This window comes from Callorhinus ursinus, unplaced genomic scaffold (assembly GCF_003265705.2).
Source record: "Callorhinus ursinus isolate GAN/ISIS: 27379988/994484 unplaced genomic scaffold, GSC_fseal_2.0 scaffold48, whole genome shotgun sequence".
In the NCBI taxonomy this organism is placed as follows: Eukaryota; Metazoa; Chordata; class Mammalia; order Carnivora; family Otariidae; genus Callorhinus; species Callorhinus ursinus.
This window is the reverse complement of record NW_027397110.1, coordinates 8,022,642-8,035,252: the sequence shown is the minus strand read 5'-3', so window position 1 is coordinate 8,035,252 and position 12,611 is coordinate 8,022,642. Positions and strand designations below refer to the sequence as shown.

Genomic DNA, 12,611 nt, shown 5'->3' with positions numbered 1-12,611 from the left:
CATGATCAGAGCATTAACTTTAGTGTATGTGCTGCTGAAGTGAGCACAAGAGCATTAACTTTAAAAGGCTGTGAACAAAAATTATTTTAATATAAAAAAAGCATACCTAATCTTGTGAATTTGGAAACTTGTCAGATGACAGAAAAGTTGGTGTACTGAAGTAGCACCTCACAGAAATGAATCTGACATGAAGGTGAAATATTGAGAAAGGAACTCAGGAGAGAACCATCTCTCTCTCCCTCTCTCTCTTTTTAAAGATTTTATTTATTTGAGAAAGAGGGAATCTGAAGCCGACTGTGCGCTGAGTGCAGAGCCCCATGCGGGGCTTGATCCCACGACTGTAAGATCACAACCTGAGCCTAAACCAAGAGCCGGACGCTCAACTGACTGATCCACCCAGGCGCCCCAAGAACCATCTCTTTTATCATAATACAGCCATCTTTTTGTGCCTGGGGTGGATGCTGGGAACACCTTGTTGGCTTCGGAAGTTAAACAATGTTCTGTGTGTTTGTGTTTTCGGTTTCTCTCTTCCTAGTTCTCATTGAGTTTTGGCAGGAGCCCAGGAATCTTGTACATTTGATGATTTAACATCAGTTTCATCTGCTTGTTCTCCAGATTCTCTATTTCCTCAGCTGGTGACATCAGTAATTTTCCATAGTAGCCATTCATGAGCTCATCCAGACTGTCACAAAGAAGTGGAATAGCCCAGAGGGTGGTACACACAGACGAAATAAGGATCCTGTTTCTTTGCCATCACATATTACATATAGACTGAGATAGGAAATCCGCATTGAAGCACGAGCCACGTAGGAGGGGTTAGAACACCGGAGTGCGGGCTTCTGCATACAGTAATAGTCATCGATACCATTTATTGGATTACTTCTGTTTGCCACATGCTGTCATTGTCACAATGAGGTGTAGGTATCATTCTCATTTTATGTGTAGGTTGAAGTACAGATTTGCCCACAGACATAGTAAGTGACGGGGCCAGAATTCAAATTCAAGCCTGTCTGACTCTGCCATCCCTGTTCTTTCTACTGTGCTGTACTACCTTACCAACAAATAATATTCAGATTTTTCTCATTCTTAAAAAAATATAAAACTTTCCTGTGATCACATTTCTCCTTCAGACTACTTCCGTTTCCCTCCTTTTCCTTTCTTGACTTGTTCTTGAAGAACAAACACTATTCCCCTCTCTTTCTTTGACTCCTTAGTTCATTGCAATCTAGCTTCCACCCTCTATTCTGTCGAAATGTTCTCATGAGCTCCACTCAGCTATTTATTGACTATTTGCTGTACCATCTTTTAGACATATAGAGAGGCTAAGACATGGTTCTTGCCTTGAGGGAGTTTAGGGACTAATGAAGGAGAAAAAGAATTTCATTCTTGTCAGTATGACGTGTTAAACTGCTGACCCAGGAGTCTTTGCTGTTGGAAGTTGGGGGAAGAACACTGAGAAAGTGACACTGAACTGCCAACAGAGAGGAACCCTAAATTGTTGCAGACAGGGCTGTCAGGACTGCATGTTTAGGTGTCGACTTTTAGGAGAAGCCGTATCTCGCCAGTGGGAGATGATACAGTCAAAATATGGTGTAGGTTTTAGAGTCTAACAGACCTGGGAACTGAGCCTCAATTTCTTTTTTAAAACACGTGCTTACAATGTAAGCTCTATGAGAGTGGGGCCTTTATGTTTTCACCTCCTCACCTCCGTCTTCTAGAACAGTGGTAGGTGATCGATAAATATTTGATGAATGAATACCTCATAGGATATTGTATTCAGAACATGGTAGTTACTCTCAGTACCGTAAGACTGAATGAAGCTTACTTTTGGTGGGTCATGAACTGATTTTGAAGACACTGTTGTTTGAATAGTATACATATGATCACCTCTCCTTCTTTTTGAACATTAGGTTCCTTGATGGTCATAATTCATAAATGAGGAGTGACATTTACCTTTTTTTGGTAGGCACAGTTAACTGGGTCTTCTAACATTATGCCTCTCTCACAGTTACAAACATATTTCTGCTTTTTCACAGTGTGATGCAGGTATTCTGTGTGTGTTTTTTTCCTCTGCTAATGTGAATTGTTTTAGGAAGTTAACTTCTTTGGAATCATTAAATAACTTTGTCCATAAGAATAACGTTAGAAATGAGATTAAGAGGTGCCTGGCTGGCTCAGTTTGTGGAGCATGCAACGCTTGATCTTGGGGTTATAAATTCAGGCCCCATGTTGGGTGTAGAGATAACTTTAAAATCTTAAAAAAAAAAAAAAAAAGATTGAAAGCTCTAATCAGAAGGCTTACCTCTGGGAAGGGCCTGATTTCCAGTAGGGCTAAGAGAAGACTTTTTCTTAACAAAATGATAGGAGTATTCCTGGTCTTTTCTAGATAGCTGGTTAGGCTTCTAGTTAAAATTCTAAAGATATGTATCAGCAGTTCATTTCCCTCTTCTTGTGTTTGAGTTTCATTTGTAAATATCCTTAATTTGTGTGACTTGACTTTAGGGTTAAAGTCCAAATACCACTTTTTTTTTTTTCCCCACTTTCAAGTCTGTGGAGTATAGTAATTAAGAATACCTACAATGAAGTTCAAATTCTCTACCACTTTAAACTTTGAAAACTTGGGGCACCTGGGTGGCTTAGTCGTTAAGCAGCTGCCTTCTGCTCAGGTCATGATCCCAGGGTCCTGGGATTGAGCCCCGCATCGGGTTCCCTGCTCTGCGGGGAGCCTGCTTCTCCCTCTCCCACTCCCCCTGTTTGTGTTCCCTCTCTCGCTGTGTCTCTCTCTGTCAAATAAATAAATAAAATCTTAAAAAATAAATAAATAAACTTTGAAAACTTAATTCAAGTGCTGTAACTTCCCAGTGCCTCATTTTGCTCATTTGTAAAATTGGGATAACTACTACTACTACTACCACCAGTCACAGTATTACTGATATTTTTGGGTGTTTATTATGTACTAGGCATAGGTCTAAGAATTTTACTTATATTACCTCAGTCTTCACAATCACTCCGTATATTATTAGAATTACCCCCACTTAAGGTGAGGAAACAGTCACAGACATGCTAAGTAATTTGTTCAAGGTCACACAAATAAGTGATGGGAGTGAGGATTTGAACCTGGGTAGTCAGACTCCAGAGTTTGTGCTCCTAACCTTCTACTTCATAGGGTTGTTTTGAAGATTACCTAAAATAATCTTTGTGACAGGTGGTCAATAAGTGTTGGCTACTATAGGTAGCTTTGAGTTTATAAAGCTTTTCACATACATTTTCTTTGGTTGCCACAAGTACAACAAACTATTGTTGTGACTGTCACTGTCTTACAGATAGGAACTGAGGCAGAGTTTGGTCACTTGCCCAGGGTTCATACAGCAAGTGTGGGGGGGAATACCTTGGCTTTGCTCCTCTTCCCTACTGATTCTTACATTGGATTTGAGGCATCACATTTTGAAAGAGTTTAGTGTACATAAGTTGTTTTGGCCGGCTCAGCATCCAGTCTAGGTTTTTCTGGAAATAGCAACTCCGTTTTGCTTTGAGGAAACAGTCCATCCCTGACCGAGTTAAGTGGTGGGCACATGACCAGGTTAGGCCAATAGATGTTAGGCAAATAGATGTGTTCCTCCTTTAATTTGAATCTTAGGTTGAATGACACGGTGACAAACCTCCTTCATCACAACCATGGATTAATTCCTAATATGTGGATATTGGAGCTGCTTTGTGTTTGTTTCCAAAGACCTGATTCTTTTTTTTTTTAAGATTTTATTTATTTATTTGACAGAGACACAGCAAGAGAGGGGACACAAGCAGGGGGAGTGGGAGAGGGAGAAGCAGGCTTCCCGCTGAGCGGGGAGCCCGATGTGGGGCTCGATCCCAGGGCCCTGGGACCATGACCTGAGCCAAAGGCAGATGCTTAACATCTGAGCCACCCAGGCGCCCCTCAAAGACCTGATTCTTTAGCGTTTCCTCAGTTCTGTGCCCTACCTTGTATCTTTCCAATAAATCCTGTATTACATAATATAAGTTACCCAAAGTCAGTTTTTCTGGCTGGCATTTGAGACTCCCTTAACTTACTGTTACATGACATAAGGCCATGTCACTTAGAAAAGAGTTAAAACAACTGGTTAACTTTAACCTGAAGAGAAGAGAAATATGAGAGAAGACTTGAAGGTTTTCATCTTCAGACATCTGAAGCATGTAGTGTACAGAGCGTCCCTAATAAGAATAAAGAGTAGATGTTACTAGAAAACAGATTTCTGTGCTAATTAAAGTCTAAAAGCAGAGATGTTCAAGGATGGATAGGCTGTCTTGGTCTGTGGAGGTAGATAAATACGCTAAAATTGTTCACGCCAGGGTGCCTGGCTGGCTTCGTCAGTAGAGCATGGTCTGACCTTTGATCTTGGGGTGGTGAGTTTAAGCCCCACATTGGGTGTAGAGCTTACTTTAAATAAATGAATAAGTAAATAAATAAATAAAAATAGTTCAAGCCAAGACAAGATGGTCCCTTGGGAAGAGTAGGGTGGGTTTAATAATCTAATGGTTAGTTGTACTAAATGACCTATAAAGTTCCCTTCAATCCTGAAATCTGTGTCTCCACACTCGGACCTAGAGATGAGTCTAGAATAAATCATTCTTGCCTTTCCCTCCTCTGCCAGCTTGGTGTCCTCTGTTCCTGCCTCACTACAGCTATCTGTTGCGCTTTGCTCTGCCTCCAGATCTCTGCTTCCCTCAGCCTCTCACTTTCTTCAGGTCTTGACTCAGATTTCATTGGGCCTTCCCTGAAACTCTCATTTATTATTTTTTTAAAAGATTTTATTTATTTGAGAGAGAGTGAGCGAGAGAGAGAGACACACACAGAGGGAGAAGGAGCAAGGGGAGGGGCAGAGGGAAAGGGAGAAGCAGACTCCCCTCTGAGCAGGGAGCCCAGCGTGGGGCTTGATCCGGGGACTCCGGGATCATGACCTGAGCTGAAGGCAGACGCTTAACTGACTGAGCCCCCCAGGCGCCCTGAACCCCTCATTTAAAATAGCCACTTCCTGAAACTGCCTATCCCTTTTCCTGTTTCATTTTACTCTGTAGCACTAATCATCACCTGGCATACAATATAGCATCTTGATTATTTTTTAATTACTTGTTTCCCCTCTAGAATGCCAGATTCTAGGGGAAAAAAGGGATTTTTATCTGTTTTGAGCACTGTTGTATCCTTATCACTTTAGAACAGTGCCTGGCACATAGTAGGCACTCAGTAAATGTATGTTGAATGAGTGACTATTTCCTCAACACAAAATCACCATTGGGTCTACTTTGTGTCCTGGGAACATAGCTCATTCTGTGAACTTTGGATCTTTTTCAGTTGCTTTTACTTACTCTCTGGTGCCTTTTTCTCTTTGGATCACAGCACTTTAGGACTGGAAGTATGAGATCATCCCCTTTCATAAGGACTAGAGATCCCAATATCATACAGCTCATTAATGACAGAAATGGGGGGAGGGTGGGGATTGACAGTTAATCTCGTTGTCAAACTGTAGTTCCTCTAAATCTTGCTTAGGTCAGGCCCTTATAGTGCCTAGTGCAATGTATACGTATCCCTCAATGAATTAAGTCAATAAATAAATATCTGTCTCCTTTATGAAGGCTTTTCCATATCAACCTGTAGTTATCTCTTTATTTCTTTGAACTTTGATTAATATTTGTGGTTTATTCTCTTATTTTTAACTGGCCTTGTGTTTGTCATTTCATGTGTGTATATTTGCCTGGTCAATGGAATTGTAATCCCATGGACAGAGACCAGATATATCCACTACAAAAACCAGTCCTGGGAGGAGGTATAATAGGGAAACACTGTGCAGTAGAATTTTCTGTGATGATGGAAATGTTTTGTGTGATTGTTAACATTTTCTTTATGCGGTATGTGCGTGAGTGAGAAAGAGAGATTAATCACACGAGTGGGAGGGGCAGAGAGAGAGGAAGAGAGAATCTCAGGCAGACTCCACACTCAGCACAGAGCCCAAAGTGGGGCTTGATCTCATGACCCCAAAATCATGACCTGAGCCAAAACCAAGAGTCAGACACTCAACCAACTGCACCACCTAGGCACCTCTATTTATTTTTTATAATCTCTACACCCAACTTGGGGCTCAAACTCATGACCCCAAGATCAGGCATCACATGCTCCTCCAACTGAGCCAGCCAGGTGCCTCTTTATTTATTTATTTTTTATTTATTTATTCATTTATTCATTTATTTATTCATTTGTTAAGTGTGAATTTTCCAACTTTTCCACAATGAGTATCTATGACTTTTATAACCAGAAAATATATTAGTGGATTTGTGTGAGTGTTTTTTTTTTTTGGCGTGTTTGGTTTATTTTTGTTTTGAGATTCAAGAATAGGTAGAAAATGCTATAGGCAAATAAACAGGATGGTAAAGTTCGGAAGTGAGTGTAACTAAATGTGTATTGCAGAGTGCAAATGTATTTTTATGAGGTATGTATATTTAAAAGTTGCTTCAATTTTTATTTTTATAAATTATATTTTCTTTTCACATTGATTCACATAATACAAGCACATTATATTCATCCATATTGAGAAGAACCAAGTGCTTGGGGAAAAGTTACAGGAAAATTTTACTAACCTATATAAACCATTGGGAAAAGCATAAGTATTTTAATAATAACAAGGTACTGCATTTAGGAACTGGAAAGTGCAAACTAAAATATTAATTATACAGAATTTAAGAGGTGAATCTAGAAGCTTACTGAGAACAAAAAAAATTCCAAATTATTTTGATAAAATGAGCAATTAAGATCTAATGAAGGGACCTGGCGTTTATAGATTTACTTGGCCACTGTGGCCAGAAAGACCAACAAATGCGTGAGGCATTGTTCAGAAATGTTTTGGAAACAAAACAGAAAATATTATTCCATCCTTTATTTTAAACTGAGATGGTTCTGAGTACTTTGTACTTTTCTGGTAGAATATAGATTCCTTTAGTTTCTAGAAGGACAAGTAATAAACACAAGAGCCCTTATCACTACCTAGCATTATGTATAAATTACTGTGTAACTTATTAAATAACATTAATAATTGTTATTTGACATTATGGATTCATTTGGCTGTCTCTCTACCCTGACTAGGCTAAAAACTTCACAAGGCAGGGATTTTGTTTTGTTCACTGTTCTCTTCCAGAGTCTAACATGGGGTCTGACCCAGAGTAAGCGCTCATTATGTTAAATGAAAGAATGATGCCTGCTATGTGAGGTTACAGTAAAAAGATGAGGTCTTGTCAGTTTGAAAAAGTAAAGGGAGGAGGAAACTGACTGGAATTTACAGTGGCATTGTATTAATAATAGCTGGATGTATTACCAGTTCTTTAGTGTATCTCTTGCTCTGTAACAGTCACCCTAGAACTTAGTGGCTCAAAACAACAGTCTGGTTTTTTTTTTTTTTTTTAAGATTTTATTTATTTATTTGAGAGAGAGAGCATGAGCCCGGGAGGGGTGGGGTGGGAGGAGAGTGGAGGGGAGGAGCAGAGGGAGAGGGACAGGCAGACTCCCCAGTGAACAGGGAGCCTGTCGCAGGACTCAGTCCCAGGACTGTGGGATCATGACCTGAGCCAAAGGCAGATAACGGACTGAGCCACCCAGGCGCCCCGATCTTTTTTTTCTTAAGATTTTATTTAAAAAAAAATTTTTTTTAAAGATTTCCTTTATTTATTTGACAGAGAGAGAGAGAGACAGCAAGAGAGGGAACACAAACGGGGGAGTGGGAGAGGGAGAAGCAGGCTTCCCACCAAACAGGGAGCCTGATGTGGGGCTAGATCCCAGGATCCTGGGATCATGACCTGAGCTGAAAGGCAGACACTTAACGACTGAGCCACCAGGTGCCCCAGGATTTTATTTTTAAGTAATCTTAAAACTGGCTCAGTTGACAGAGCGTGATACTCTTGATCTCAGAGTAGTGAGTTCGAGTCCCACACTGGGCGTAGAGCCTACTTTAAAAAAAAAAACAACAAACATGTGAGATAGGTTATATTGTTGTGGCCCATCTTTGGAAAATATTTTCTCTACGCTAAGTATGTGTAACTGTGCTAGGGGTTCTAAGTACTTTCTCAGTACTTTAATCTGTAGGCACTATACTGTAATTTACTTGATAGGGAAACTGAGGCTATGAGAGATTAAATATTTTACCCAGAGGCCACACAGCAGAACAAGTTGTCAAACCTAGGACTTCTTGCTCCCACTGTGCCATGTATATATAAAGTGAACATAGATTTCTTCACCAAATCCAAAAATACTAAGGAAGGTGTATTCCTGTCACTTGGCAAACATATATTGAATCCCTATTAAGTACTAAATGCTACAGAGGATTCAGGCTTTAAGGAGGCTTCCAGGTTATTAGAGTTAAGGTAGACACAACTAGTTAAAAATGAGAGAAATGTAAGTATGCGGCATTAGATGGGTACAAGTAAATGTTCAGAGGACTACAGAAAGCTTCACAGGAGTGGCATTTGAGCTGAGCACTGAAAGATGGATAGAATCAGGACACTCAGAAATGGAGGTGGCCTTTGAAGCAGGAAATAATATGAATAAAGATCTGGAGACATGTTGAGATAGCAGTGAGTGGTCCAGGTGGCTGAAGCGTAGGGTACGTGCAGAGAAAATAGGAGCTGACTCAGAAGGTAGATTGGGGGCCACTGAAGATGATGAGGGAACCCTGTAATTAGAGCTGTGCTTCAGCAAGAGATTAATCCAGTGTTTATTTAACATGAATGGAAAAGAGTCTGGAGGCACAGAAACCTGTCAGGAGATTTACCATAGCCCAGAAAAGTGTCAGTGAGGGTCTGGATTAAGGCAGTGGAGATAGAGATGCTTAGAGATACTTTAAACATAAAATCAGTAGACTTTGCAACTGATTCAGTGTGAAAATAAGACAAAAGTAAGAGCCAGAAATTCCCCTAAAAGCTTAGAATCTGAGAGTCTTCGGAGAAGAAATAGGAAAATCAAAAAGAATCATCTGGGATAGAATAAAAATAGATTCATTTGAGAAAAACAGGTTTCGAGTGTGTAATGGATTAAGTCAGAGCCATCCAGCAGGAAGCTGGAAATCTCAGGAGTGTTGCCATGGCTAGAGGTGGAGATTTGCGGCATATCTGTATAGCAGTGATAGCAAAGTCCCCCTTAGGAACAGGAACGGATTCCCGAGTAGGAATCCATTAGGAGTGGATTGAGAAAGAGAAGCCTGATTTGGGGAATGTCTTTTTTGAGGGTCGGGGAAGAAGAGGAGTCAGCAAAGAAGCAGTTAAGTAGAGAAGGAAAACCAGTGCGGTTAGTGCTCTCAGAGTCAGAACAGTTTCAAGAAACCCAGGTGAGTCAGCAGTCAGATGCCTCGGGGAGTTTAAGGAAATGAAGCCAAAGGAAGAGGATTCCATGTGTGACAAGGAGACCACTGGAGACTTCAGAAAGTCTGGGTGCAAAGGGAGGAAGCTAGGCGGAAAAAGCCTAAGGAGCAGGTTGACTGAGGAGGCGTGGTTGCAGGGTTCGACTCTGCCTTTGATAACGTGGCAGGGTGGCAGAGCAGGCAGAGCCAACAGGTAGGTTTGAGTGGGTCCACGTTGCTTTGTTTGGGTTTGTTGTAATTAACTATGCGGGCGATCTGAGCGTGGGCGCTGCGCTTGAAGCCAGCGGAGAGGAAGCTGGAGATGCAGTCTGGGAAACGGTGGAAGGTTGTTATGGGTGGAGGACTTAGCCTGCGAAGGAAGGAAGACTACTTCTTCCTCTGAGAGGAAGGTGGAAAGAGAGAATTGTGAATTATGGGGCAGTTTGGATTTTTTTTTAGATTTTATTTATTTATTTGAGACAGACAGAGGGAACACAAGCAGGGGGAGTGGGAGAGGGAGAAGCAGGCTTCCCGCCGAGCAGGGAGCCCGATGTAGGGCTCGATCCCAGGACCCTGGGATCATGACCCAAGCCAAAGGCAGACATTTAACAACTGAGCCACCCAGGCGCCTCGATGGGACAGTTTTGACAGGAGGAGGAGGAAGTGGAGGAAACCTAAGCCAAATGACCTCAGCTTCATCAAGGTGGAAAGCAGGTCATGGGGTGGGAGGGAGTAAGTGGCAGCAGAAAACAGTTGGGGGGTCTGAAGAAATAGGGGGAAAGCTTGAATGTAGCACTGAAGGAAACATGATAGAAAGTCATTTAGAGAAGAATGAAAGTCCAGCTGAGCAACAGTGAAGACAAATAGCATGGAGCTTGTTTCCTGACTCTGTCCTGGAGTAACATGGGCTAAGAGAGCAATGAGCAGTGAGGACTTACCTGGGGCTGGACGAGGCAAGAATTTCAGTGGTTAGTTCAAAATGGTAGTGTAATTCTTACAATGTAGAAGTTTTAACTGTGTGGACCTGATTGTTTAAATCAGTATTATGTAGGAAATACAAAGAGCTAACCAGAAACAGATTATCCAATGGTAGGTCCACAAAACAAACAAACAAACAAACAAAAACTTCATGGTCTGCCTAACCCCAAGGTTTACAACAGCAGGAGGACAACTTCCCATAATATCTTTCCTGGGATTTCTCTTGGTAATGATGCTTGCTGGTCTGAGTGTGATCCAGTTTGCCTGTTCCCATGTTTTCCCCAAGTTTTTGATTCAATTTTAGGTTGGAATAGTGGAAATAGGAGACTTAGCTTCTGGACTGGCTGTGTCACCTGCTCACAATATGGCTTTAAATAAGTCTTTTGACCTCTTTGGCCTCAAGTTTCTTTTTTTGGGGAAAAAACAAAAAACGAGAGGGACATAACTCAAAAGACCCTTCTAACCGTGTCATTCATGACTGTCATTCACGGCTGTGCTAAGTGCCTTTGTGCTGCACCTGCTATTGAAGAAGCTGATGATCTCTATAGGTGCAGGTCTGTTAAAGAAATTAATTTGCTCCTATAACATGGGAATTTTCTCCTGATATATCTGCTTAATTTGCCTGCAAAAATTGTTTCTTAATCCAGCTGCTTCTGTTATGTTTTAACCTGGTCTGCACGGGGCTCCATACCCCAAGCCAAGGTGCTTTGTTCTCACACACCCACAAGTAGCTCATGGGCTTCCCTGGAGATTGTGCCGCGCGATTGCTAAGGACAGCTGTGCTTGTCAGTGTGGGATAGAGGGTCAGCTTCGCACTCAGTCCTGTGTGTCACACACACTCAGTGTATGACATGGGTAAGATGCTTAACCCTGAACCCTGGTTTTCTCTGGTTTCTTAGCAGTATGGTAAACAGTCAATAAATACATTATTCCTTCTTTAATTGGTACCTCCCTTCTAATACCTCCATCCACTCACTGCCACAGAGTAAGTAGGAGTGGACTACCATACTTGGTATAACATACAGAGTTATTATGTTGGTATTTTTGTATCTGCAAATGAGAAATTCCCAGTAGTTATTTGAATGGGCTGGCCAAATAAATGACTTAAAGATAAAGTAGTTTGTTGACCTCTGTAGTTTAACTTGTGAGGAATAGGGACTTTGTTAACACTCTGTCTTGTCCCTTTTAAGTGCCATAAGCTCCTAAGTTAATATAACACTTTAAATACAAATTTCTCAGGGGCCTTTTTTGACAGCCCTCAAAGGAGCTTTATTTCCTCAAAAACTCGAATCACTATTTTTCAAAGCTACCTGAGTTGCAATTGCAGTTGGCTAACCATTGTTTGTTTCACTCCTGAAGGGGTTGTTGCCCACCACCTCTGGTAGTGGTACTGACAGAAGGTCTGTGCAGGACCTTGCTTTTGCTTTCCTTATCATCATCTGGGCACTGCCAGGCTGTAAATCTTAGGCAAATGCTCCTGGAAGGGACTTGGGGAAGTGACCGGACTGCCTCGGATGATTAATTATTTTATAGAAAGACCTAGAGTGGCCGAGCACGGGTCATAAGTCTGCACAGGAGAGCTGCATTTAACTGGAACTGCTGTGCTGGATTCTGGGGTGAGGTTCCTGTTTCCCTCAACCAACTGAGTCATCCAGGCGCCCCTGATCAGTTGCATTTTAAAAGGATTTCTCTGGCTGCAGAATAGAGAATAGATGGGGTGTGGGGTGCAGGGGGCAAGACCGGAGGCAGAGTTCCCAGTTGGAAGACTTGTAAAAATCATGATGGTGAGAAATGATGACAGCCCCAACTGGGAAATAGCAAAGGTTGGAAAGAAAAGGGAAGTTTGAAAAAACATTCAGAAAGGCTTAAGAGTTGAGGGGTGGAGGTGGGAAGATGAAAGAGAATCCATTAACCATGAGGCCCAATTCTGACTGGAGAAGGTGGTAGATAGGTTGTAATGCCAGTCTCCTGAGATAGGGACCACTGGAGGAGGGCAGGGTTCACAGTGACTTAATTTGAGAGCATGGTATTTCCAGGAATGTGGAGGAGTGGCCCAGTGGGCAGTTGGATGTGTCAGCCTAAAGTTTAGAGAGAAATATGTTGTGGATCATCCGGGGCACCTGGGTGGCTCATTCGGTGAAGCGTCTGCCTTCGGCTCAGGTCATGATCCCAGGGTCCTGGGGCCAGGCTCCCTGCTCCTCAGGAAGCCTGCTTCTCCCTCTGCCACTCCCCCTGCTTGTGTTCCCTCTCTTACTGTGTCTT

General features: G+C 41.9%; 1 protein-coding gene across 7 annotated transcripts in view; it reads left to right on the top strand.

Moving 5' to 3' along the window:
* SGSM3 (small G protein signaling modulator 3) overlaps positions 1-12,611 on the top strand; it is a 45,573-nt gene that overhangs the window by 1,810 nt on the left and 31,152 nt on the right. The window contains exon 1 of one of the 7 annotated variants that reach the window (XM_073882723.1): positions 9,257-9,359. The exons of 5 other annotated variants lie outside the window; for them this stretch is intronic. The gene's annotated coding sequence lies outside the window, so the exon portion shown is untranslated. Of the gene's footprint in view, positions 1-9,256; positions 9,360-9,431; positions 9,586-12,611 lie in introns of those variants that run through there. One more of the 7 variants, XM_073882721.1, reaches the window with a different exon arrangement.